At 31.7% G+C, this 26,062-nt stretch overlaps 1 pseudogene; it reads right to left on the bottom strand.

The window, feature by feature from the left end:
* LOC143066233 (uncharacterized) overlaps positions 1-26,062 on the bottom strand; it is a 44,073-nt pseudogene that overhangs the window by 9,433 nt on the left and 8,578 nt on the right.

Here is a 26,062-nt window from a genome sequence, read left to right as displayed (position 1 = left end):
TTCCGCATAGTCAGCTATAAAAAGCCCCGAAATGACAATGTAAAACAATTCAAACGAGGAAACGAACGGCCTTATTTATCTCAGAAAAAATGAACGAAAAACAAATATGTAAGACATAAACAAACGACAACCACTGAATTACAGGCTCCTGACTTGGGACAGGCACATATATACATAATGTGGCGGGGTTAAATCTGTTAGCGGGATCCCAACCCTCCCCTAACCTGGGACAGTGGTATAACAGTACAACATAAGAACGAACTATAAAAATCAGTTGAAAAAGACTGAACTCATTAGATGGACAAAAATACAAGTGGACGTGACCGGGTACTTGTACATCCCAACAAAAAAAGGACCCTCGGGACAGATCTGAGAGTACTCGCAGATAACTGACAGCTAGTTCAAAGCCTATAACAACTAATAAAAAAAATATGCATCTAAGACTAAATTACTAATCCATACACATCCAATAAATTTAGTGTAAAGACGTCATAAACAGTCAGAGAAAAACATCACCTTGCGCAATGCCAAGATACAGGTATCGACAGATTGTAGATCCATGAATGTGTATATGTATATAACATACTAGTAATATTTAGTTTGCTTTTAATTTACTGATAACAAAATCAATATTTATACCAATGAACACAATATGCAATATTATTATTAAACTGTTTTAAATTGGAAACCTTTTTAACATAAGTTTATTTAAAGGAGGGATGAGTATACCAGGATCATTTCTAAATATAAATGTCCAGGCACGGTTAACAACGTTTCTGTAAAATGAGGATGCGCTATCCCGTTTGAAATGAGTTTTCTACAGGTACTACCAAACTTCAAAACAAAATCTTTATATCTATGGAAATAGTTTGTGAAGGTTTTAGGTAATTTATGGTAACGATATCCCTGGTTTAATGATTTACCAGTAATACATATACTTCATTTTATCACATACCCAATATCTGTTTTAAACAGCCGTAGTACTGCTTGATCGTACAAACTGGAGGGTAACCTAAAACAAATATAATTTTCTTCAACATTTCATTTTTAGTGTTTGAGTTTTATACCACTTCTGATGCACATAATAGTCTAAATAATGTTCAATTTCGAAATAATATTGAAACGTTATTTAATAATTGTCCAATCGATCATTCAGCTAAAATCTGTACCTGACAAGTGAAATAATTTTTTTATAAGAGTTATTTATTCATTTGAATGGTTTTCTTTCATCTACACATTCTGTGACAGTAGTTTTTAGTTTTACTAAGGATAATAAACAATTAAATTTCTTTTTTTTCTATCTTTTTTATGATTTTATAGTAAGATCAGGAAACTGTCGGTTTCAATAATAGCTTGGGCTTCTTACTATAAGGTAAATTATCAAAAACTATTTGACACTGAAAGCAGATTTGTAGTATACTTCATTGAAACAGGTACAAAAAAAATGTTTTACTATATATGACTACTGTCACAGTGGTTGACTTGATTGACATTAAATGAGGCATATGCAAATAGCAACAGAGGAAATAAGAATTCAAAGGAGTGAGCATGAATTTACATAATAACACATATATTAAGCCATCCTGGTATCAATGATGAGTTTATTTACCTGTTTCTTTTTTGATGTTATGGCGACTAGATTTTTAATTGATGATATATCCGACATTTAGACAATGACTGTAGTCGAGTTTTATTTTGTGAGCCTTGCGATTAGAGAAAAGAAAACACCACAAAAGTTTACGACGAGCCCACGTACAACGGAAGGAAATAATTGAGATTTGTTAAAAACTTTGGATAAAAAACAGTATACAAAAGAATGTACGCATAGCAAACAGAAACAATGTCACAAAACCTTGCCTTGGTCAGTGAACAATAGCATAAATGCATATTTAAGCACCTTTGGTTTTACCCTACCATAAACATGGCCTCAAAGTGCATGTTTACTGAATCCGTATCAAATGTCAAACCATATTTGAAATGAATTAATTAAATTCAAATGATATGGTTCATTTTCTGACATGTTAATGTATGAGAAACAAATGTTCCCTTTTCTTTGATATCATAATGATTGAATGCACTAAAATGCTAAAACAAACCGTCTTTTGATGGCATATAAATATGTCTACATCCACACATTTGGGCAGCTGTATGTGACAGACAGTCTAGTTTACAAGCTCCTTGTGAGTATCTGTCAATATAATCCAGTTCTCTGCTACTGCATAAACCATGTGGGGAGGGTAGATTTACAACCTATAACCAAAATATGAATACATATATTATACATACTCACAATTTCCGTTTATAAACAGATAGTTAAACCACAGAAGACTCTTCTGTAAATGAATTTACCAAGTCATTCGCTTGAATACAGCCCCGGTATGTTTAAAGATATTCAGAGAAATCCATGCTTAAAACTTATTTAAGATAACGCTATATCGGTCCTTAATTCGATAAGAAAGACTTGATTTGAACAAAGATGAGTGGAACGTTACATAATTAATATCAGATAAAATTTGATAAACATGACTAATTATTTTGAAACGCTAAACGTAAAAGTATAATAAAAGGAATGTCAAAAATGAAAGTCAATTACACACAGACAAAACAATACAACGAAAACTAAGGAGTGAAAAACACGAGCCCCACCAAATTAAAAGCAAAGAAGAACTCGGTTGGGACAAATGTGTTTTTATTGCTTGTAAAAAAATATACAGACAAGTCGTATTCGGTCAAGTAAACATTTAAGGAAGAAGTGACAGGATTATTGTTGGGACAAGTGTCATTTATTCGTGGTCAGTCATCTGTGACTCAAATATTATATAACGGTTAATCAGATCAAAGTGACAAAACTTCCAAAGGAGACATGCAACTCAACCATTCTTGAGTTATAGATGCAATTGAGGTATAGACAATATGCACGCACTGCCGTAAAAACCCTACGAAGAACTTGAATGTTACCATCTAACATATATTGTGTCGTATCTTTGAAATATCACCCGCCTTGATTGTCAATTTAAAACATTTAAAGTCAAATGAAACCTCAAATTAAAAAACATGATGCATATGTTTTTTATAACAAAATGGATAGTTTACATTATTAAACTTATGTACATATTCTTTTTTCTGAAGAAAATTTTAGAATTTTTCCAAATTTAGAAGAAGTTACTTTTTTTCAATTACTTGCTTCCAGGAAGCAATTCGCCGACATATGTTCCGTATGCAAAGTCACCTTAGCGTGACCCTACTCGTAAAAATCCGGTGATCGCAATACGAACGGGTCTGTCACTTAAATAAAGTAGTATCTGATTGTACATCTTAAACAAGTGCTCAATACCCATGCTTATTTGTTGATTGTTTACTATAAGGTGACAATCGGTAAACTTCGGAGTCAAAACACGGCATTTAATGAGCTGCCATATTTGTTTAATCATAACAGACAGAGAGAAAATAAATTGACGATTATACGATATATTTGCATAAAAAAATGACAAAATCGTGCACAGAAGACTAAGTTTCTGATTTATACATGCATTGGTTAAAGAATTGGATAAACATTATTTTTCACCAGTCACTCGTTTCATATGATTTTAAGTTTAGATGTGCTCCAATCAACATTAACAAAAAGGACATCATCTTAATGGCTGAACGTAAGAATAAATGTGAAAGCAAATTTTCTTTTGTTTTTCAAACTTAAACAAAGTCTGTTCCATTGCAATAGGTCGACACAAATGGTTGCAAAAGGTATGAAAAGTAGTGTAGGTTAAAAACAAAAGACGTCCAGGCGTGACGATTAGGTTGTTTGTTAAAAAGTTCGGCGTGTTATTATTGTTGACGATTTCAGTGACCGTTTAGTATGAAAAACGTATTTTCTACTTATTCAATACGCAACTGAACGAAATATTTTTTTTCTCCCTTTTAAAATGAATTACCCGTCATCTATACTATTAAACGAGAAGACCTCATTTTTGGTGTCGCTTCTCCTCCTTTCACAATAAATTAATCATCATGCCTCTGTGTCCTATAGGTAACATGTATAGTCGTCGCATTTGTCATCCATTCTTATGATCATTAAGTTTGGGTTATTTGGGATAAAAAACGAAAAAGAATGCGTCCGGATATTTTCCCGTCATTGGACAAAACTTTAAGTCAGATTAGACTTCCGGTTTGTGTTTTTCTGTACTTCGAACATACAAAGACTATGAAATAAAGTATATGAATTTGCTTTCTGCTATCATTTTGAGTACTAGCATGTGTCATCCTTGCTTAACGTGTTTCAGTTTGGGTTATTTTGGGAGGAAAACGAAAATGAATAATATTTGCTATTTACTATCAATTAGTTTACAGTGGCGGATCCAGAACTTTTCATAAGGGAGGGGGGCGTTGACTGACCTAAAAGGGGGGGGGGCGTTACTCTCATGCTTCCCCATATAGTCAACAATTTTTTTCCAACGAAAGGGGGTAAGGCCCCCCAGCCCCCCCCCTCCCCCTGGGATCCGCCTATGGTTTACTATCAACGGCGGTCACTGCGGATATATTTCTATATACTTACATACATTTACTATGAATTACTGTATTTGTTATAATTTACTATCAATTCCAATGGTTATCTTGGGGGGGGACTCTTTACTATTCATGGCGTTCACTGATGTATATATATATATATATATATATATATATATATATATATATATATATATAACTCGTCTGAACATCAACCCAACAATGTTAGATCTGTAAATTTGCTTTCGCAAATTTTTGGTTCTTCCCTCGCCGGGATTCGAACCCATGCTACTGTGATATCGTGACACCAAATCGCCTGCACTGCAGCCGTCCCGCTAGACCACACGACCACCTGGGCTCTCAAAAAAAGAGCTTTCGGTGGGCATGTGTTACCTTTCCACGTCAGTTTTAATCTAGCGGCGTACTACAGTACATGATATATAAGGCATGAAGATGTTATTGTTACAGATCAGCAAATTTATCTATAGTAAAGGATCCTACAAATCAATGTAAGATACAGTCACAGAAAATAATTATATTCATAAGTACGTCTGAGTCAGTGACAACCCTACAACAGATGTATCCATCGGATCGCCATCAATGATAGTGATACATGGCCGTGTACATAATGTATATACAACTCGTCTAAACATCAACCCAACAATGTTAGATCTGTAAATTTGCTTTCGCAAATTTTTGGTTCTTCCCTCGCCGGGATTCGAACCCATGCTACTGTGATATCGTGACACCAAATCGCCTGCACTGCAGCCGTCCCGCTAGACCACACGACCACCTGGGCTCTCAAAAAAAGAGCCTTCGGTGGGCATGTGTTACCTTTCCACGTCAGTTTTAATCTAGCGGCGTACTACAGTACATGATATATAAGGCATGAAAATGTTATTGTTACAGATCAGCTAAATTATCTATAGTAAAGGATCCTACAAATTAATGTAAGATACAGTCACAGAAAATAATTATATTCATAAGTACGTCTGAGTCAGTGACAACCCTACAACAGATGTATCCATCGGATCGCCATCAATGATGGTGATACATGGCTGTGTACATAATGTATATACAACTCGTCTAAACATCAACCCAACAATGTTAGATCTGTAAATTTGCTTTCGCAAATTTTTGGTTCTTCCCTCGCCGGGATTCGAACCCATGCTACTGTGATATCGTGACACCAAATCGCCTGCACTGCAGCCGTCCCGCTAGACCACACGACCACCTGGGCTCTCAAAAAAAGAGCTTTCGGTGGGCATGTGTTACCTTTCCACGTCAGTTTTAATCTAGCGGCGTACTACAGTACATGATATATAAGGCATGACGATGTTATTGTTACAGATCAGCTAAATTATCTATAGTAAAGGATCCTACAAATTAATGTAAGATACAGTCACAGAAAATAATTATATTCATAAGTACGTCTGAGTCAGTGACAACCCTACAACAGATGTATCCATCGGATCGCCATCAATGATGGTGATACATGGCTGTGTACATAATGTATATACAACTCGTCTAAACATCAACCCAACAATGTTAGATCTGTAAATTTGCTTTCGCAAATTTTTGGTTCTTCCCTCGCCGGGATTCGAACCCATGCTACTGTGATATCGTGACACCAAATCGCCTGCACTGCAGCCGTCCCGCTAGACCACACGACCACCTGGGCTCTCAAAAAAAGAGCTTTCGGTGGGCATGTGTTACCTTTCCACGTCAGTTTTAATCTAGCGGCGTACTACAGTACATGATATATAAGGCATGAAGATGTTATTGTTACAGATCAGCTAAATTATCTATAGTAAAGGATCCTACAAATTAATGTAAGATACAGTCACAGAAAATAATTATATTCATAAGTACGTCTGAGTCAGTGACAACCCTACAACAGATGTATCCATCGGATCGCCATCAATGATGGTGATACATGGCTGTGTACATAATGTATATACAACTCGTCTAAACATCAACCCAACAATGTTAGATATGTAAATTTGCTTTCGCAAATTTTTGGTTCTTCCCTCGCCGGGATTCGAACCCATGCTACTGTGATATCGTGACACCAAATCGCCTGCACTGCAGCCGTCCCGCTAGACCACACGACCACCTGGGCTCTCAAAAAAAGAGCTTTCGGTGGGCATGTGTTACCTATATATATATATATATATATATATATATAAGTACCTTTGACTTTTGATACCTCTCCTGAAATTCTCTGTATTGAGTAATTAAAGTATATATGCATGTTCATAGAGTACAGAAAAACAGAAGGTATAAAAATCGGTATTTGGAAAATAGGAGGAGGGCAAAAAAATGTGCCCAGTCCCTAAGTACCTCTGAATTTTGATACCTCTCCTGAAATTCTCCAGTCAGCATATTTTTTTTTACAGTTTACATACGCTCTATTTCCCCGCGATATCGCGGGTGTGTTCTAGTTTGATTAAAAGTAATAAGGTTTAAAAATATCAAAACTTTTTTGTACAGATAGTATTTCTATACTGTGCTGCCACTTGTATAGTAAATTTTGAGTTATAAATGCAATCATTTGTATCTAGTTGTTTAAAATCCCATCCGGAATATGCTACTAAATTAGTAAGAGTAAATATTCAAAATCGTAAGCGAAGATAGCAAAGGGACAACCAAACCCATAATGCGAAATAAACCTGGCGATATTAGGCTTATATAACATGGGCTTTCATATTTTATTTTTAATACTTGTATAAGTGAATAGATATATGTCGTAAAGCGCTTAGGGTAATTTTAATATTATTAATTGCGCTGTTATGAATACTGTATAATAATAATAATAATAATAATGATACTTAAACATTTTAAAAATAGACAAACAACAGTACACAAAACACAAAACACAAAATCTTTGGTGCTCGGTAAAGGTACACAAATCCTGCCCAACACGTTGCACCCGTTGTGTAGCTTGATTGCGTAAAAATCCGATGAAAATCTAATAATTATTCGGGAAAAAGGATTCTTGGATAGTTAGTGTAACACATATTTCGTCATCTGTGCAAAACGATTCTGGTTTATTATACAATTTGAGTTATCTTAGATTGCAGACAGAGATAACTTATCTGCTTATGGAACGTTAATAATTCAAAAACTAATTTAGAGAAAATGGGAATGCTTTACGCGATGCAATGCACTCTAAAACATATCAATATTAACTACTTTAACGATGTAAAAACAAAAGCATTTAAAATAATTGATTATCGCAATACAATAATTCGTAGAATAGTACAGGAAGCTTTTTCCGTATTAAAAATACTGTTGTAACCTGTTGCAGATTTAGATCGAAATGCAAACAGCAATTTAAATCATTGAAAATATCTTTCATCTGTCATCTATTGTAAAACAAAATGTTATTTTCTCAAATTACATAAAGTTAAAAAACAAAAATATAATGCAAATTGTTACGATTCAACATTTTTTATTAACGCACAACTAGGAAAACAGTAATGAGACCAGCTAACATAGCGTTATATCTTATACCATTCAAAAGCTTATCGTCCGTAATATTTTTGTCGACAGTAAAATTTGTCATATAATGTCATAGCTTGATAAACAAGTTTAGAATAGAAATGAATATTCACTCATCAAAAGCTCTACAAAATATGTTGTATGTTTAGAAAATACAAAATCCAAAACATCATGTAATAATTATTAAACATTACATTAAGTTATACTCCTTTTGTGAGAAAACAAAATATGAAATGCTAACTTTACAATCACGTTATTGTTAAGGCGACAATAGTTTACCGATAATCAAATATCGTACATTGATTTTGGAAGAGGCATTTCAAAAACTAAGAGAATCGCTTGAACTCCAAAATGTGAGACCGGATCCATCTCCATTGTAAGCATGCATCAACCAACATATGTTTTTCACGCTCAGTAAAGATTTTCACAGTCGGTAAAGCTACCAGACTATATTGTTATCTGAAGATGTAATACCTGAAAATCATGTATCCAGTGTTTAGAGACAACAACACAATATTCGACGACCAACTCGCAGTAGTGACCGTAAAACTTTCAGTCAGTTTTCATAAATCTGTTTTGGACAGTTTTTGTAAAAGAGGCAGGACCTATTTAATGGAGTCATGTAAGTTCTATTTAATGAAGTCATGTAAGTTTAAACATTCATAAGCATCAAAAGGCCAACCATGCTAGCTCATACGGTTGTTCAAAACACCGCTATTTGCAAAAGTTAACTTTTATATGTTAAAGCACAAAGGTAAAATTGGGTGGAAGAAACGCCTTTTATGCCTTTTATAACCTGGAAAAAAGGTGTAAAGGAAATTTTATATATTGGATTTCTGCTTTAAGTGGACATTAATGGGGCTTCAATTTGGTGTTTCAGTATGTTTTGTAACTGCACACATGAAAATAAATTGTCTTTATGCAGGATCTTCCTGATAAGGAGTTTTTTTCGATTTATAGTATAAATAGCCAGCAAAAGTTCTTGTCAAAATTTCTCATAGTCAAAATCGGATGTATTGCATAGGGTTAAATTCAAACATTTCAAATTCAAAGTATCGCCATGTTAACGAATTAAACATTTTAATTGTTTCCGCAAAAAGCGTGACATTAAAGACAACGGGAAATGTCCCACAAGGACCATCAGGACTTTTAAAAGAATGAACCTCTAAAATCCAAAGTTTTTGTGTATACAATCTTATTAAATAGTTATCAAAAGTACAAGGCTTATAATTTTATGCGCCAGACGCGCGTTTCGTCTACATAAGACTCATCAGTGACGCTCAGATCAAAATAGTTAAAAAGCCAAACAAATACAAAGTTGAAGAGCATTGAGGACCCAAAATTCCCAAATACGGCTAAGATAATCTACTCCTGGGGTAAGAAAATCCTTAGTTTTTCGAAAAATTCAAAAGTTTTGTAAACAGAAAATTTATAAAAATGACCATATAATTGATATTCATGTCAACACCGAAGTGCTGACTACTGGGCTGGTGATTCCCAAATACGGCTAAGATAATCTACTCCTGGGGTAAGAACATCCTTAGTTTTTCGAAAAATTCAAAAGCTTTGTAAACAGAAAATTTATAAAAATGACCATATAATTGATATTCATGTCAACACCGAAGTGCTGACTACTGGGCTGGTGATACCCTCGGGGACGAAACGTCCACCAGCAGTGGCATCGACCCAGTAGTGTAAATAGTTATCAAAGGTACCATGATTATAATTTTATACGCCAGACGCGCGTTTCGTCTACATAAGACTCATCAGTGACGCTAAGATCAAAATAGTTAAAAAGCCAAATAAATACAAAGTTGAAGAGCATTGAGGACCCAAAGTTGTGCCAAATACGGCTAAGGTAATTTACTCCTCGGGTAAGAAAATCCTTAGTTTAAAGTTAGTTCTCCGCACTAGCTCCCCACTTTCGTTCGGTTGTTTATGTGTCGCGCGTTATATATAAACATATAAACAAAATTGTTATGGATTTACATTCTTGTTCACTGAATCATGGTTTCTTTTCCCCAAATAGCGACACACATTTAAGGAGTTCCGAAACAACATTTACCATGTTTACTTCAAATTCGTGTATACTTAGCAGACGGCAAAGTAACCTGACATCGAACAACCGGTAAAACTATTTCTCCTGTTATATATCTGAAACCGGTTTAAATTTAACTGAAAATAATTGGATTGCTCTGTCGTCTTATTCATAAATATAAAAATAAGGTAATATCAAATGAAGTGAACACGATGCAGACATGTAATAAAAACTTGTATGACAAATTTCGTTATAATTATCTTTGACTACTGTTAAATTAGTTTAAAATTTTCAATAAAAATATCAAACGTGCTTAAAACTATTTGAAACGGTTTCAAAATAAATTTCATACAAGGAAAGAATTTGTCAAAGATTAAATTTGAAAAAAATGCAAGTACATTCTAGACATAAAGTTCGTCGAAAACAGTATTACTTAATCATATTAAAGAATCTAATATGCTTTTAACGCAGAGGTTGAATTTAAAATGCAGTTAAATCACTTAACTTTGATCATATGATTTTGAAACTGTGTTATGTGTAAGTGTTCAGATGGTTCTGTTCTAAAAAAAATTCTTATATCAGATAGGTTTCTTTAATTTAATTAGAAAATTCTTGTTTGACTCATCTAAAAGTGGAGATAAATCGCAACATTCAAAGGAACCGTATATTAGATTTCCTTGGGGTTAATTATAGAAGTGAATACATGTTGTAAAATGCATTCGAAATGGAAGAAAGTAACTTTCACATTTTGTTTGAAGCGCGGATAGCATTGGTAGAGTCAATACTCTAGAATGTGATTGTTTCACAAGAATATACAACGAAATGGGGTTATCAATCATGCAGCCAATAGAAAATTGTATCTGTATCAGTTAATCAATTACTTTGTCAAATAAGCACCACCAATATTATCAGTTTGAATAAAAGTTAAAAGCAAGAGATACATGTGTGCTTCGTGAATTTTTATAGCTCTACGATTAGAGCCGGTTCTTCATACTCTTTTGGAGCACATAAAACAATCCATAGTTTTATGTTTGAGTTCGTGTTGCTCACTGTTTAGTGTTATATGTAGAGTTTTGTCAACTTGTTTGGTTTAATTCTTTTCTTTCGTTTTTGACATGACGCTTCCAGTTTATCTCAAAGTATGAGTTTTGAATGTTTCCTTAGTATTTTCCGTTCCTTTTTTTACTTTTTCGGACCTTAAGTTGGGTAAACAAAAAACTTATAAAAGTAATAGAATCAATGCAATTTTAGATGCATGAAAACAATCACAATTTGCCTGGTTTGTCGTACAATTCACATCGTTAAAACATTTATTTTTTGGAAAAGGCATCTTAGAGGTATCAAGACCAATACTTTGAAAAAAAAGCAATTTGATTTACAAATATCCAATTTTTCATCGATTTTAAAGTTCAGAATTAACAAAGTTAGTTTGACACTTCAGTAAAAGAGTTTATGATTATTGATTATATGTCCCAACAGGCGAATTAAGTGGGAATATATTAAACAGGTTCTGCCAAAAGAAATATGTAGCTAATTCATTTCATCATATGTCCATAACTTTCCTTCAGTTTTACACTGACATTTATTCCATTAGTATAACTGTTTTATTGAAAATAAGAAAGAGGTAACGTGAATTCTATTTGTGATCACTACCCAGCATTTAATTTTTTCATAAAGAATATGAATAATTCATGAAGATGTTATATATTTAATACGCCAATTCTACCAACAAAATAGAATAAAAGACATCTAGAGGTCAACATCAAATTTAATCAAGTATCAATTACTCAAGTGTCGAGAATGACATTGCTGGGTAAAACATTATTGTATATATGTATACTTTTTTGTTTACTTTCAACAGTTCTAACAAAGAGTTTTCCTAATAAACGTCAGTTCTGTGTGATTGAATGTTTTTCAATTTCGATTGATTATTCCTATTTCATAGGTGTTAATGTGATGTTTGCGTGAAGGGGACAAAATGTCTTATATTCATTAATTCTGATATTGCTCTGTTCATCAAAATATACTGTAAGATTTATAATCATATAAATAACTATGTATTTGATCAGGGTTATTTTGAATTACTATCTCTAAACAACAAATGAAAGAAAAATGACCTCATAAATGTGTTGCCTTCGAATACATAAATATTGGGTATATTTGATCGTTTCAGGCGTAGATGGGGTTTTTTCTAGTAAAGCTTGTTATTGACCACATACAATTTATAAACAATAGTCTGTTCCACGAATGGCATTAAGGACACTATTTATTGATGTATTACTGGTAATAAGATAGTCTTTTACTGTATACATCTTAAAACTATATTCGTTTTTTTCTTTATTTAATATTTAGTTAGTTGGTCAATTTCAAATTCCTATTATTTATCCTATTATGGTACTGCACATCATTTGTTCGTCACTGCTCTTATGACATGTTGATAAAAAATCAAATAACAAATACAACGAACTCAAAGGAAAATTCAAATCGGAAAGTCCCTTATCGGTTTGCATAATCAAAAAATCAAACACATCAAACGAATGGAAAACAAATGTCATCTTTTTGACATACCGTTAAGTAAAAACAAAGTTGATTAAACCTGGTTTTATTGCCACCTAAAACTCTCACGTGTTTAACATTCAAATTGAACTCCTTTATATTGACAAAAAAGTGTAGCCAAGGCAAACATACATAATAGATAAGAATGTCAAAAAAGGTACAATAGTCAACACTGTTTTTAAATCTAAATTCATTAAAAAAGAAACAGATACGTCAACAAGGAAATACAAAATGGCATTTAGACAAGTCATATCACTCCTAAATAGTGTACTCAATTCATTCGATAGTATAGAAAATGTATATCTATATGATACAGCTTTTTTCTAAAAAATAATCATCGCAATAAGTGCTGTTTGCAACAGGTCCAATACGTTTTTATGTGTACTCACTTTTCGCTCAAGGGATAAGTTTGTGCGTTTTTAGTCATCACCAAGAAAGCAAAAACTACCTCAAACCGAAAGTTTCTGCCATAGTTGTATGGAAAATTATAAAAAGCTTCACCTTAAAATGAAATTAAATATTAATATCGGAAGATTAACTTAAAATCTGCAATTAAACTTATTACCTTAATTTTCAGGAATGAGACAACATCAAGAAAATATAAATATCTATAAAAACAAATCAATGCATACAATACATTGTGTAACATTGAAATTATCAAACATGTCTCTCATGTTTATTGTACCCTTTCTTGTGTGCGGGAGTTTTACTGCAATCTGATCATGATAACATAGACTGGTCAGCACATAGACTATTCAGTGGCGATATCGATGTTATACAATTAAAAAAAGCCATGCTAAAAATCAGACAAAAAGACTTATCGCATTTAGCAATATAACAATTGAAATAATATATTACTATTCAAAAGTTAAAGTTAAGAAACAATACTAAAACAAAAGTCAAATTATGTGAAATATTGTTTATATTACATCTGCAGTACCGATTGATAAGTAAGATGTTACATTCAAACATCTGCCTTAAACATGATTATATTAATATTATTCTGTCTAACTGAAACTTATATGTACTATTGTACTAGAAGTAATACATTTTACGTCTTATGTCTTGGAATTTTGGATCCTCAATGCTCTTCAACTTTCTATTTGTTTGGCTATATACATATTTTGATATGAGCGTCACTAATGAGTCTTATGTAGACGAAACGCGCGTCTGGCGTACTAAATTATAATCCTGGTACCTTTAATAACTATTTACACCACTGGGTCGATGCCACTGCTGGTGGACGTTTCGTCCCCAAGGGTATCACCGGCCCAGTGGTCAAAACTTTGGTGTTGACATGAATATCAATAATGTGGTAATTTTTATAGATTTCCTGTTTACAAAACTTTGAATTTTTCGAAAAACTAAGGATATTTTCGTCCCAGGCATAGATTACATGTACCTTTGCCATCTTTTTGGAATTTATGATCCTCAATGCTCTTCAACTTTCTATTTGTTTGGCTTTATACATATTTTGATATGTGCGTCACTGATGAGTCTTATGTAGACGAACCGCGCGTCTGGCGTAATAAATTATAATCCTGGTACCTTTGATAACTATTATGTGACATCTTATGATCTGTACAATACTCATCTTTTTAGCATAATTATACTTCGTATACTTTGATGTTACTATCTTAGATTTTTTATTCATTTATTTTTTCCACAAATCTAAAACACATTTTCAGTTTTTATAGCATTCTCAAAGCATGTTAAAATCTATCACACATATAAAATCATATTATATTTTTGAAATCTTCAATGACGAATGGAACGAAATATTTTCTCTATTAATTGATTTCTATTTGTATAATTGAGAGCCTGGAGAAAAAAACAGAACAAAGATTTCAAGCATGCAATTAATTTGTTTTTGTGTAAAACAACGGACCATGAAACCAATGTCAATATGTATTTCTATAACAACACAATGGTTTTATATTCGACATTATCAATATGCATTTTCTGCTGTATAAATATTAAGGTCATATCGGCAATGATAGTAATGTGACACTTTAACTTCGGTTACAAAAAGTAAAATCACAAAAATACTGAGCTCCGAGGAAAATTCAAAAAAAAGAACTGTATAAAATATAAACATTAACACAGATATATATCCTTTGTATTATTCCTAGGTTACATTTCTTACATAGACTTCGTTCGAACTCTAATGACAATACCATCACATTTTCTTTAAAGAAATTGATAGTAAACAAATTATAATAAATGACTGACGACCGATATATAATAGAAAACAAACAGTATATACAAACAAAGATTAGTGGTATTATTTCCAATGAGACAAATATCAAACAAATTTCAAATGAAGTGGACGTCGGCAACAGTACGGCCTTCAACAATGAGAAAAATCCATACCCCGTATTATGCCATAAAAGGACCGACATGAAAACAAATAGACTATTTAATTAAAAAAGGTAACAGACAAATGTAAAACAAAACAAAACGAAATAACGAAAATGAAATATGACAGCCATAAACTAACGACACAAACTGAACTACAACTCCTGAATTGAGAGAGTCACGCAAATAATGCAGCTCAGTTAAAAAAAAATATAAGCGCCTAATTCGTCTTTTAACCTTTTAACGTCTATAAAAATCAGTCGAAAAAAGATTAATTCATCAGATCGATGCAAAGAAAAACATCGAATTTACCCGGGCAATAGAATACACTATTGGTTACTGCTTTTGAAAATACGTCGAAACATTTTTCTTCATGATACAGAAATTGTAACATTCCCTCACGGATCCACTGACTGTATATCTGTATAACTCGAATTTAATAAACATTCAGGTGCCTTAAACATGTCTTTATAAAATAACTTTAAATAAAAATAAAAAGGTTAACTATAAATTAAAAACAGTAAGTACAAGAATTTCCATTGAAATATCAATATTAATTTAGATCAGGCTGTATTTTCATTTTATTACAAAAATGATTCCTGTCATTATCTTTCAGAATTAAAATTTAAATCTCTTTTCAGAAGTATTCTCTCCTTATATTTAATGTTACAAAGGTATAGTTGTTCATTCGCTTCATATTCATATTCTGATAGATGTAACTTATGAACCAATCATCTTAATATACGTATGTAACAATCTATCACAAAGAAAGTTAGATTACTATTAAGGGCTTTTTTTGTCATTTCTGTGTGGCCCTTCACAGGGAAAATTCTAGAGTGCTTATTTCAATACAAGTAAATGTTCATTTAATCTTTCCATGAAAAAATAATGTCAACACAAACAAAGTGGACAACACATGCAAAAAGTAAAATCACAAAAATATTGAACTCCGAGGAAAATTTAGAAAGGAAAGTCCCTAATCACATGGCAAAATCAAATGACAAATACATTAAACGAATGGACGACAACTGTCATATTCCTGACTTGCAAACGAGCATTAACATTGAAATTTGAAAGTCTATTAAGGTGTAAGCAAACAAAATGAAGCAGCAGATCTATATATACATACATGGTAACACACCCGATGCTGAAGTGAATTATAAGGAATATATAGATCAGAAAAGGAGAATAAGTCAAGATGTTGGAATAGAAAAAAAACATTATTACTCAATTAACTTTGTTTTGTCATGCGTGTTTCATAGGTAATAGATATATATTGATAACTTAGCTTTAGATATCTGATACACTCATCTCGGTAGTATGTGCTAGGTTGACAATTATATTGTTAAATGACATGCATGATGAAGGTGATAAAACATATTGATGACGTATTATTACTTTTAACTTAACATCAAAGAGTTACCAATCCCGTATTATAGATAATCAAACAGCACAAGAACAAAATCAAACTCTTGTCAACATACCAATCCTTTACGTGTAAACAGAAAATAAAGTTCCTATTATACTAAACGGTTTTTTTTTGTCGAAGATAAAACTTGCTTGTTTCGATCTATTTGCGCAAATAAAATAATAACATATTTATTTGCTAGAAAAGTTAAAAGTAAAAAATACTTTATTAGGGACAATCAAAATGCATTGAGGGAAAAAATAGTCAATAGAAAACAAGTTACAAGACATCATTGCGTACAAAAATAATCAAAACCAAAAATTGATCAAAACAAACTTCACTTCACATTAAGGATCTGAGAGAGTAAGCAACTCATATTGCAACCGCCGTGCTCTTGACAAAAACGGAAGAAAGAGACAGGGATTTTGGCAAGGACAAAGTGAAAATCAAAACGTACGAATGTTTTGCCTTATATACTTTTTTTCTACATTTTTTATATTTCACTTGCGAGAAAGAGTTGTCACTGGACGTTTAGAAATCAACAATCAACTACTAGTAATCAATCATTTCACACAGAATTACTAGATAAACAGCTCAATCTTTTTAGATGGTTTAATCTGCCTGTTTGCTAGTTATAGTTAAGAGGGACGAAGATACCAGGAGGACAGTCAAACTTACACATCGAAAATAAACTAACAACATTTGTATATTGTAACATATTGCTACAATTATATGCACAGACAAATCAAATAGAGATTTTTCTTACTTTAAAAAAGATAAACAAGTAATAAAAAGCTAGATAAAAGCATATTTAGAGGATGAAGAGCAAGCAAGTCGTGGTTAAGTTATCGACTTTAAATATATCTTTACCTTCAGCAATTGCACACCTGCAAAAACATTGGAACCTGTGGACACGGCTTGACCAAGGGCATACACTCTTGGTATTTCCAATCTATCATGTATAAGAATCTTAATACCGGCAGCATCATGAGGTCCCGGCATATATTCATACTGTTCTACGTTCAGTCTCAATTTTAATCCATTTTCTACACCTAAAATAAAAGTCAATATTTTAAATCTGTCTAGTAAAGAAATTATAAAATATGCCTAACAAAATTAAAATTCTATATTTTATAATATGAATTAATACTAAACTCATCAAAGATTCCAGGATTAAAATTTTATATTTACGCAAGACGCGCGTTTTGTCTACAAAATACTCATAAGTTCACATCATAGTGAAACACAATGTTTTGTGTTCCGTATGCATTGCCGAATATACTCTTAACTTCTAATAAAGATAACATCCTATGTAACAAAACATGATTTAAAACTTTAAAGCTAATTTGTCCTTATATTATAAGTGCTTTAACTTTATAGATTTGCTTTTTTATGTCATGGTTTTATTTTCTCTTTAACTTTACTTTTCGTATTTGTTTACTTATTCTGAAGATGTCTTCACGATGAAATTGTTTTCAACCCTTTTTGCTTTATAGAATTTTTATATTGTCAAGTCGTGTGACTATGAAATGTTAAACACTTTAAATTCGTCAATAATTGTGACTGTTTTATATTATTCACGGAACTTACTTTGTATTCCCATTGTTGTATGTATTACCAATTTGTTTCATATTTTATAATTTCTTTCGATCTTTTGACAACATGTGTTTTAATGAGTGTTTATTAATTCACGAAATCCTTTTAGTAAAACTGTATGATTTTAAATTATTGTTTGATGCTTTGATTATTAGTATAAAATATATGTTAATTTGTTCAGGTTTTTATAATTTAAGACCTAATCTTAAAACAAAAGATGGTATATTCGGTAAAAATAGATTTGATAATCATAGTACTCGAAGATCAAACAAGAAATCATTCCTCTGATTAATGAATTTAATTTTCATTTGACAACTAATTTCCCTGTTTGGCCATTTCATTTGAACAAGTCACTGAACTAACCTACGATTATTCCCAAGTACTAGTTATTTTCTTGAGGAAATCTACTCATTAATCCCTTTCATAATAAATGCGTGATTAGGATTATGACATGTTTATGGATCGTCTGTTGATTGTAAGATGTAACAATTTGAAATCCCTGCTGGCAAGACATTTATAGCAAATGCTTATTAAAGCTGAGTCCTAAAGGACCTCATTTGTATATTTTCCATTTCGCAATCAGAGACGACGCACTCATCAGAAGTTTCCAATACGATAGTGCAAACATTTACGGGACATCAATCAATATGTGGGACAATTTCGACTTTATTAAAAAAAAAATCAAAAGTCGTGTATTTAACAAAAGCAGATTTGTAAATAATTGTCAAAAGGAACGGCAACTATGACAAAATCATATTCAATGGAAATTTATGATACAAATTCTATATATCATAAACTTGGAATCATGTATCCTATTTGTAAACATCGGCTTAAAGATCAATTTTCTTTTAATGTTGAAGGTTTAGTAAAATCGAACACTACTTTTAAAGAAAACCCTTTGGTATCTTCCGGCTTTCTTTTGTTGCATACGTAACTTCTTTTTTGACAGTTGATTCTGTTACACTCCTTACAAATATTTTGAATATAAACCCAAACAATAAACAATTAAGCACAAATAGAAACGTAAATATGACATGACAAAGTATAAAAAACACCGTTCAAATAATACCCGCTACAGCACATAGAGTATATGTACTATCGTCTGTTGTCCAAAACTTTGATTTTCTTCAAGTAAACCCTGATAAGACGTGTCAGGGTAGGAACACTTCCAAATTAGTTTACGTTAACATTTATACATTCAATGGCATCCCTGCCGGAAATATATGATCTGCGCTATACGCTATGTACTCTTCCTAAGAAACAGACGATCAACCTTTGAAATAATAACACAAGCAGTTTTGTAAACCAATGTCTTCGGAGGCGCTCTGGCATAAACAGTTAGCATATTAGCGCTTATACTGCAATTGTATATTTAAATTTACATTTCGGAGTAGCATAACTCCTTAGAACATTTGTTTAATCATACCTGAATTAAGCACAATGCTGATATATAAACATGTGATACACATTTTACTTACACTTTAACAAGAAATAGTCATGAATGCGCTTACAGTACAATTTTCGAAATCCGTTTCATTTTCACATAACCATTTATCTTTCTAAAGAGTTTATTGATAGTGAGTATCTGAGATAATTGCTGACATACATTTAAATTTGATACAAGCTCACCAAAATATATGATTGGAAGTGATTCCAGTTTATTTGTGAAAAGTACAGAACTTCGAGAAAAATTCAAAACGGAAAGTCTCTAATTAAATGGAAAAATCAAAAGCTCAAACATATCAAACAAATGGATAACAACTGTCATATTCCAGACTTGATACAGACATTTTCTAATGTAGTCAATGCATTGTTAAACGTTCATGTTTTGGACTGTTTGTAAGTAGGATATAAGTTTTTGTAGCTTATAAATCAAATATGAAAGTTTATGATAATTGGTGAACTTGAATTTTACAGCTTATGCCCCTTTCAGATCACTTAATGTTGATACAGATCTGCTTCATTTCTGAATTACTTCAAGAGATGTGATCGTTTTCTTTATTTACACGGACTGACACTTGTCTTCTTTGCGTCGAAGACACTATCAATACTAATGATAATAAACAAGTATTCCTTATTCTTAAATGATTTTTTTTCAAATTACGCGCATTTTCAGTTTGTCATCATCAAAATGATTAATCAATTAGAAAACATGAGTTGTAACAAAAATACCGAGCTACAATGTAAAATAAAAAAAAAACAGGAAATCCAAAGATCACAAAATCACAAACTTAGATTTCAACAAAGAAATGAATCGAAATCAACTGTCATATTCTAGACTAAGACCATGTTAGCAGTAGTTAAAACTAATGAATAGAAATTTCAATAGAATATTCAGAAAAACGTTTATAAATTATTGGGTTTTTTTAGACTTATTTGCGATACTTAAAGAAAAAGATAGAGCCCCGGCCCTGTCTTAAAGTAATTCATTTAGTTTTAATTTGTTAATGGTGATTTTTTATAAGATTGGCATATGACTTATGTATTGTAAATACGAAAAAGTTTGTTTATTAGAAATTTTCATGTACATTTTAGACTTGCAACAATAAAAGGAAACAAAAGATATATCTGAATCCCATCTTAAATGATTAATACGTTAAGTTTCCGGTAACGTTGTTTTTCAGATACCATTATCATAACAATAAATCATACTGTTAATCGTCATGGAAACTTTTCCACATCTTATGCCTCTTTTGCAATACGTCAAAACTGAAGAAATTGTTTTTATTTTATATGTGTATTGATATCATAACGTATTAACTATACAAATAATCTGGTTTGGCTTGGTGGAGAAATGCGCATGAACACATAATCACTCTTTAATGGGAAATGTTTTACGCTTTTTAAGTTCATAAAACAAGACAGAAAATTTAATTACAAGACTGTGTAGGTATTCAGACGTAAAAATAATCTAATAGGTTTGTACTTCTTAGAAAATGAAAAACTGGTCATATTACCATAAGAAATATTGACGTCACGCTGATTTGGACTTATTGTCTAACGTATCGTCATAGAATAATATAAATTATAAATAATAAGTCCTTTGTACTTTATTTAAGTTGGTAGTTTTGTTGTTTGTTTGTTTTTTATTTATAAGATACGGTTAGAAACTTAAGTTTTTAAAAGAACATAAGTATGCCTTAATACACCTACGTTATTGTATCCAATCATTTTATTCGTACAACAACTGAAATAAAACAAAGTAAAAAAAGGAAACGCGACATCTAGATAACATTGCGCTACTTTTAACGTGTAAAGTGGTTGAAAGTTTTGAAAAAATGCATACGTCCTTCGTATGTTAGTTTACCTGGGGATGACACATAATGGTCATTTTTATTATTCCATGTAAAACATACTCCATGGTCTGTCAATATCTGGTTGAAGTCATCAGGTTTACATGGTATCCCTTTCCAAGAACAACTAAAACATATCCAAACAAAGTACATCAAATTAAACATAAATAATTATATTTATACTTTTAATCAGAATAGCATCATCTTACATGGCAGTATATTTTAACAAAACATGAGGTCATAATGAACAAAGATTACAGAATACGCAATAATCTAGACCATTGATTATAGGAATTCTAATCGAAACACATATCATCTATGATTACAAATAGGATTACAAAATGAGTAAGAATGGTACAAATTAGTACTGTACCGTCTTTGTATCTCTGTTCCGTGTCTGAATATATACGACAGTATACTAGTATGCGATATCATTCTATGCCTTGTATAAGCTACAGAATGTTCAAGTATTTTGGTTATTAGAGCCTTTACAATGCACTGTACTTAAACATAAACAAAAATGACCTAACCTACATATAAAACACGAAGACCTGTTTATATAGGCTATATATAAAAAAGAAGATGTGGTAAGATTGCTTATGAGACAACTGTCAACAAGAGACCAAAATGACACAGACATTAACAGCTATAGGTCACCGTACGGCCTTTTACAATGAGCAAAGCCCAAACCACATAGTCATCTATAAAAGTCCCCGATATGACAATGTAAAACAATTCAAACGAGCAAACTAACGGCCTTATTTATATAAAAAAAATGAACGAAAAACAAATATGTAACACATAAACCAACGACAACCACTGTTCTGTTTAGTTGAGAAAAAAACGCATTTGCAAAAAGGAAAATGAATCAGACACAAATTAAACATGCGTATACTACTTTACAATACAATATGTAAAATAATTGAACGTGAACATGTATTCTATCAAATTTAAATAACTTAAATATAACTACAACTACACTGAAAAAACTAAAGGGGATGAAGAAAGAACGACAGCGATATGGATGATGATGTGCGTATTCCTATGTCGATATTTTCCGACGAAAAATTTTAATAAAAAAAAATGTATTGTGGACAATTTTTTTCAGTATAACTGATATACATATTATAATAGTTTGATTGAGTTAATTGCATACCTGAAAATAAAATCATTCCTTTCATGTGCAGTCTTAAGGTACAACGTTTCTAACGTAATATTCTCATACATATTGTTCTGTAGCAAATCATCAAGGGATGCTTGTGTTGTAAACATTTTTTCTATCATCTCATACCAACCATATTCTGTAGCTAAAGATGCTCTATCACAAATAAAATATTTAATGCTATTAAATGCAAAGACTTTATTCATAAAGCCGTTCCGAAATTAAAACTGCATTACACGTCACTTTAAAAATAACAAAGATGTGAGACTCAAATAAACAATAAATCAGAACTGTCTGTATAGCGGGAATAATACCCCAGCACATGCATTTTAGTGTTACTTTGAAATTCAGTATTAAGGCAATGACGTCTTTAGACTAGTTGTATCCAGCTTATCATTTTATATAATCATTGTCTATTGTGTTATATTGACATATAAAACCTCTGCCACATTATGGTTGTGTGTGCCTCTCTCAAGTCAGAAGCCCGTAATTCAGTGATTGTCTCTTGTTGCTGTGTTACATATTTGTTTTTCGCTAAAACAAATTGTACATTAATTAGGCCGTTAGTTTCCTCGTTTGCATTAATTTTCTTTGTCTTCAATGACTTTTATAACTAACTATGATTATGGGATTTGCTCATTGTTGAAGGTCGTACGATGACTTATTGTTATTAATTTTCTTGTGTCAATTGATCTTTTGTGAGGAATATTATCATTGGCAATAATTATACATAGTAACTGATCGGTTAATCGTTATATTACTGATATAGCAACAAAGTTTGATGATGTATGTAAAATTGATTCATAAATTACAGTTCACAGTCAAGATAATGCTTCTACAAAAGAAGTTTTGTCAATCAAAGTGCTACACTACGGTGCAAAATATATGCATCAAACACGAATCAGACAATTTGTAACTTTCATCGCTTAGTAATGATTGAGAATCTTCTCTTTATACGAAATGCTTTCGAAAGGTAAATAAATTCAATCAAATAAAATGGACATTCTATTTGCTGTTGTTTGAAAAATGTTAGACAAAAACCTTTCGAAATTAAGTATACCATAATTGAACAACGATTGTCATCAAAGTCGGCAGAACATTATTTTTTTCTCGCATTTTTACCAGTTTAATCTTATTCATAATTGTTGTACCATTTTCCTTTCGTTTGATGTGGGTTTTTTATTTTGCCATTTGTTGAGGGGATGTCCGTTTTGAATTTTTATTTAAGTTTTACTTTTTGTAATTATACTTAATAATACCCGATTTTCAAGCATACATGCTGTTTATGAAGAATGAATTCTCGATGGTTCCATCAGGTTAGCAATATGAATTGGACAAAAAATTTGAATTTATAATGAAATACACTTACTTAAAATTCCAATATATTAAAGCAGTGTTATTAAAACAAGGGGATGTAAACAATTTTGTCTTACACCACTTTTGGTTTCATCACATTTACGGAAAGAGAACAGGTTGTGGCTTTGGACATTCCAATTTCTAATAGGACACGTTAGGCCTACATTTAGCTCATACATTTACAACAATCGAAAATTGAAATATTTCAAGAACTTAACTAAACCATTATTTTGTACGACTGTCATTGAAGTGAGAGGTTTAACTTGCTATAAAACCAGGTTTATTTCACTATGTCTACATCAGAAAATTTCTGAACAAAGTCAGGAATATACAGGTGTTATCTTTTCTGTTGTTGTATTTGGGCTTTTGATTTCGCCATTTAATTAGGGACTTTCCGTTTTGAATTTTCATTCGAATAAGTATTGCTGTTCACACGAAAAAAATTACGACATGGTTGAAATTGTGACAAATTCGTTTCAATAATGTTTATTTCATGTTGTATAATGTATCTGTCACGGTTATATTACATATTTGTAATATTACCTGTGATGTTGTTGGTGTCCCTTTGTATAGAGTATAGGTATGCTAGTTTTTCGAGGTTTGTCTCAGATTTCAATGAAAGCAAAATTGTCCATACTAAAAACTATGCAAACCCTGAGATAGAAATGTAAAAGATTTTTGAAGTACAATCTCACTGTCCTAACAATACAAAGAAATCAATATATTGCATTCATATTTAGAATTCTCTTTTCAAACAACTTACTTGAAAGCGTTTTGATTGCATATGGTGACGGCAGGAAATTCAAGTGTTTTATTATAATTTACACCAACATTCACTGTAACAGGCCATCCAAAGTAATATGTTACTCTGTCTACAATTTGGAAAACTAAACCTCCAAAGCATGCTAAGATCAGTAAGAACCACAGCAGTCTGAAAGAAAAATGCACGTTCTTATAACTTTAAAGTCAGTATATACTTTATAAGCCTGTCAAACATTTTTAACAAATACACTAAAAGAGCTACACCCTATTATATATTCACATCGCTCACAAGTTGCTTCGTAGAAATCAACATTGATTTGAATCAGTATTACTTTTGCCACATGAGGTATATTAATAATCCACGTACGAAAGTATGTGTAAAGATTAAAGACAAATTAATGAATATACATCCATGTTTATATAGAATTTATTATCGTAAGCGTGAAATTTAATAAATAAAATTATCTAATAGTGATTAATTATCATGTGTATGGTCAGAGCTGTTTAATGTTTGATGCAAACAGTACTCTTCAATCATTGCGAAAATGACTAGACTCTTTGGCATATATTTGAAATTATTATGTGTCATTTTAAGACCTACGGGTACGTTTGCGTGTAAGACAGTGTAAGGACATATTTCATCTTAGTAAGCAAATAAATTTCAAATAACTATCTACTGACATAAGACTATCATGGTGTATTGATCTAAAGCTTTAATTTCTTACACGACACACGCACTTGACATAACCTTACGCATAGGAACAGTCTTTTACCTTATCACCTTACCTGTAATAAGCAAAACATTTCGGATTTTTTTGTTCGTAATGCTCTTCAACTTCATACTTTTTTTTTACTTTTTAATTTCTATGTTTTGAGCGTCACTGAAGAGCATTTTATAGGCGAAACGTGTGTCTGGCGTACAAATTTTAATCCTAGTGTCTATGATGAGTTTCTTTTCAAATGCATCTTGTAAAAAACGAATCAGTATTCGTAGATTTATTTAACAATTCTAATGAACAGTTCTAATGAGTTTATAGTTTAACAGAAGGTCGTTGATAGAGCTGAAGATTATGCGGGCGTGACAAACCGTCACAATTATTCATTCAGCTTTTCTATTGTTCAAATTTTGGCTTGCAGTAATGCTTGTACGATGGTCTACCTTTAGTCGGATAAAAAAAAAGCTCCATCAAAAATAAATATTGCGTCAGTAAATTAACAGTAACTAATAAGTTAATGTATTAATGGCTTGCAGGTCAATAATTCAACTTCATTTGAATCAGTATACTTGGATATCAATTTGACCCTAATAATGTTAGCTGGATATGGGTAAGGAATGTGCTTCACATACTTACTTATTAAAACGAAACGATTGTCAAGACTGAAAAGTGAAACAAGGGATCAACCATGCAGGAAAAATCATTACGTTGACTTATTAAAATTTTTATACATGTATAAACATATCTTTAAATATGTTTTGTTAATCATGACATGATAATTAACATGCATATAACAGTCGTCGTTATACGATT

The sequence above is a fragment of the Mytilus galloprovincialis genome, chromosome 3 (assembly GCF_965363235.1).
Source record: "Mytilus galloprovincialis chromosome 3, xbMytGall1.hap1.1, whole genome shotgun sequence".
NCBI classification, from domain to species: domain Eukaryota; kingdom Metazoa; phylum Mollusca; class Bivalvia; order Mytilida; family Mytilidae; genus Mytilus; species Mytilus galloprovincialis.
Note: the sequence above shows the minus strand (reverse complement) of the source record. Positions and strands in the feature narration are given on the sequence as shown.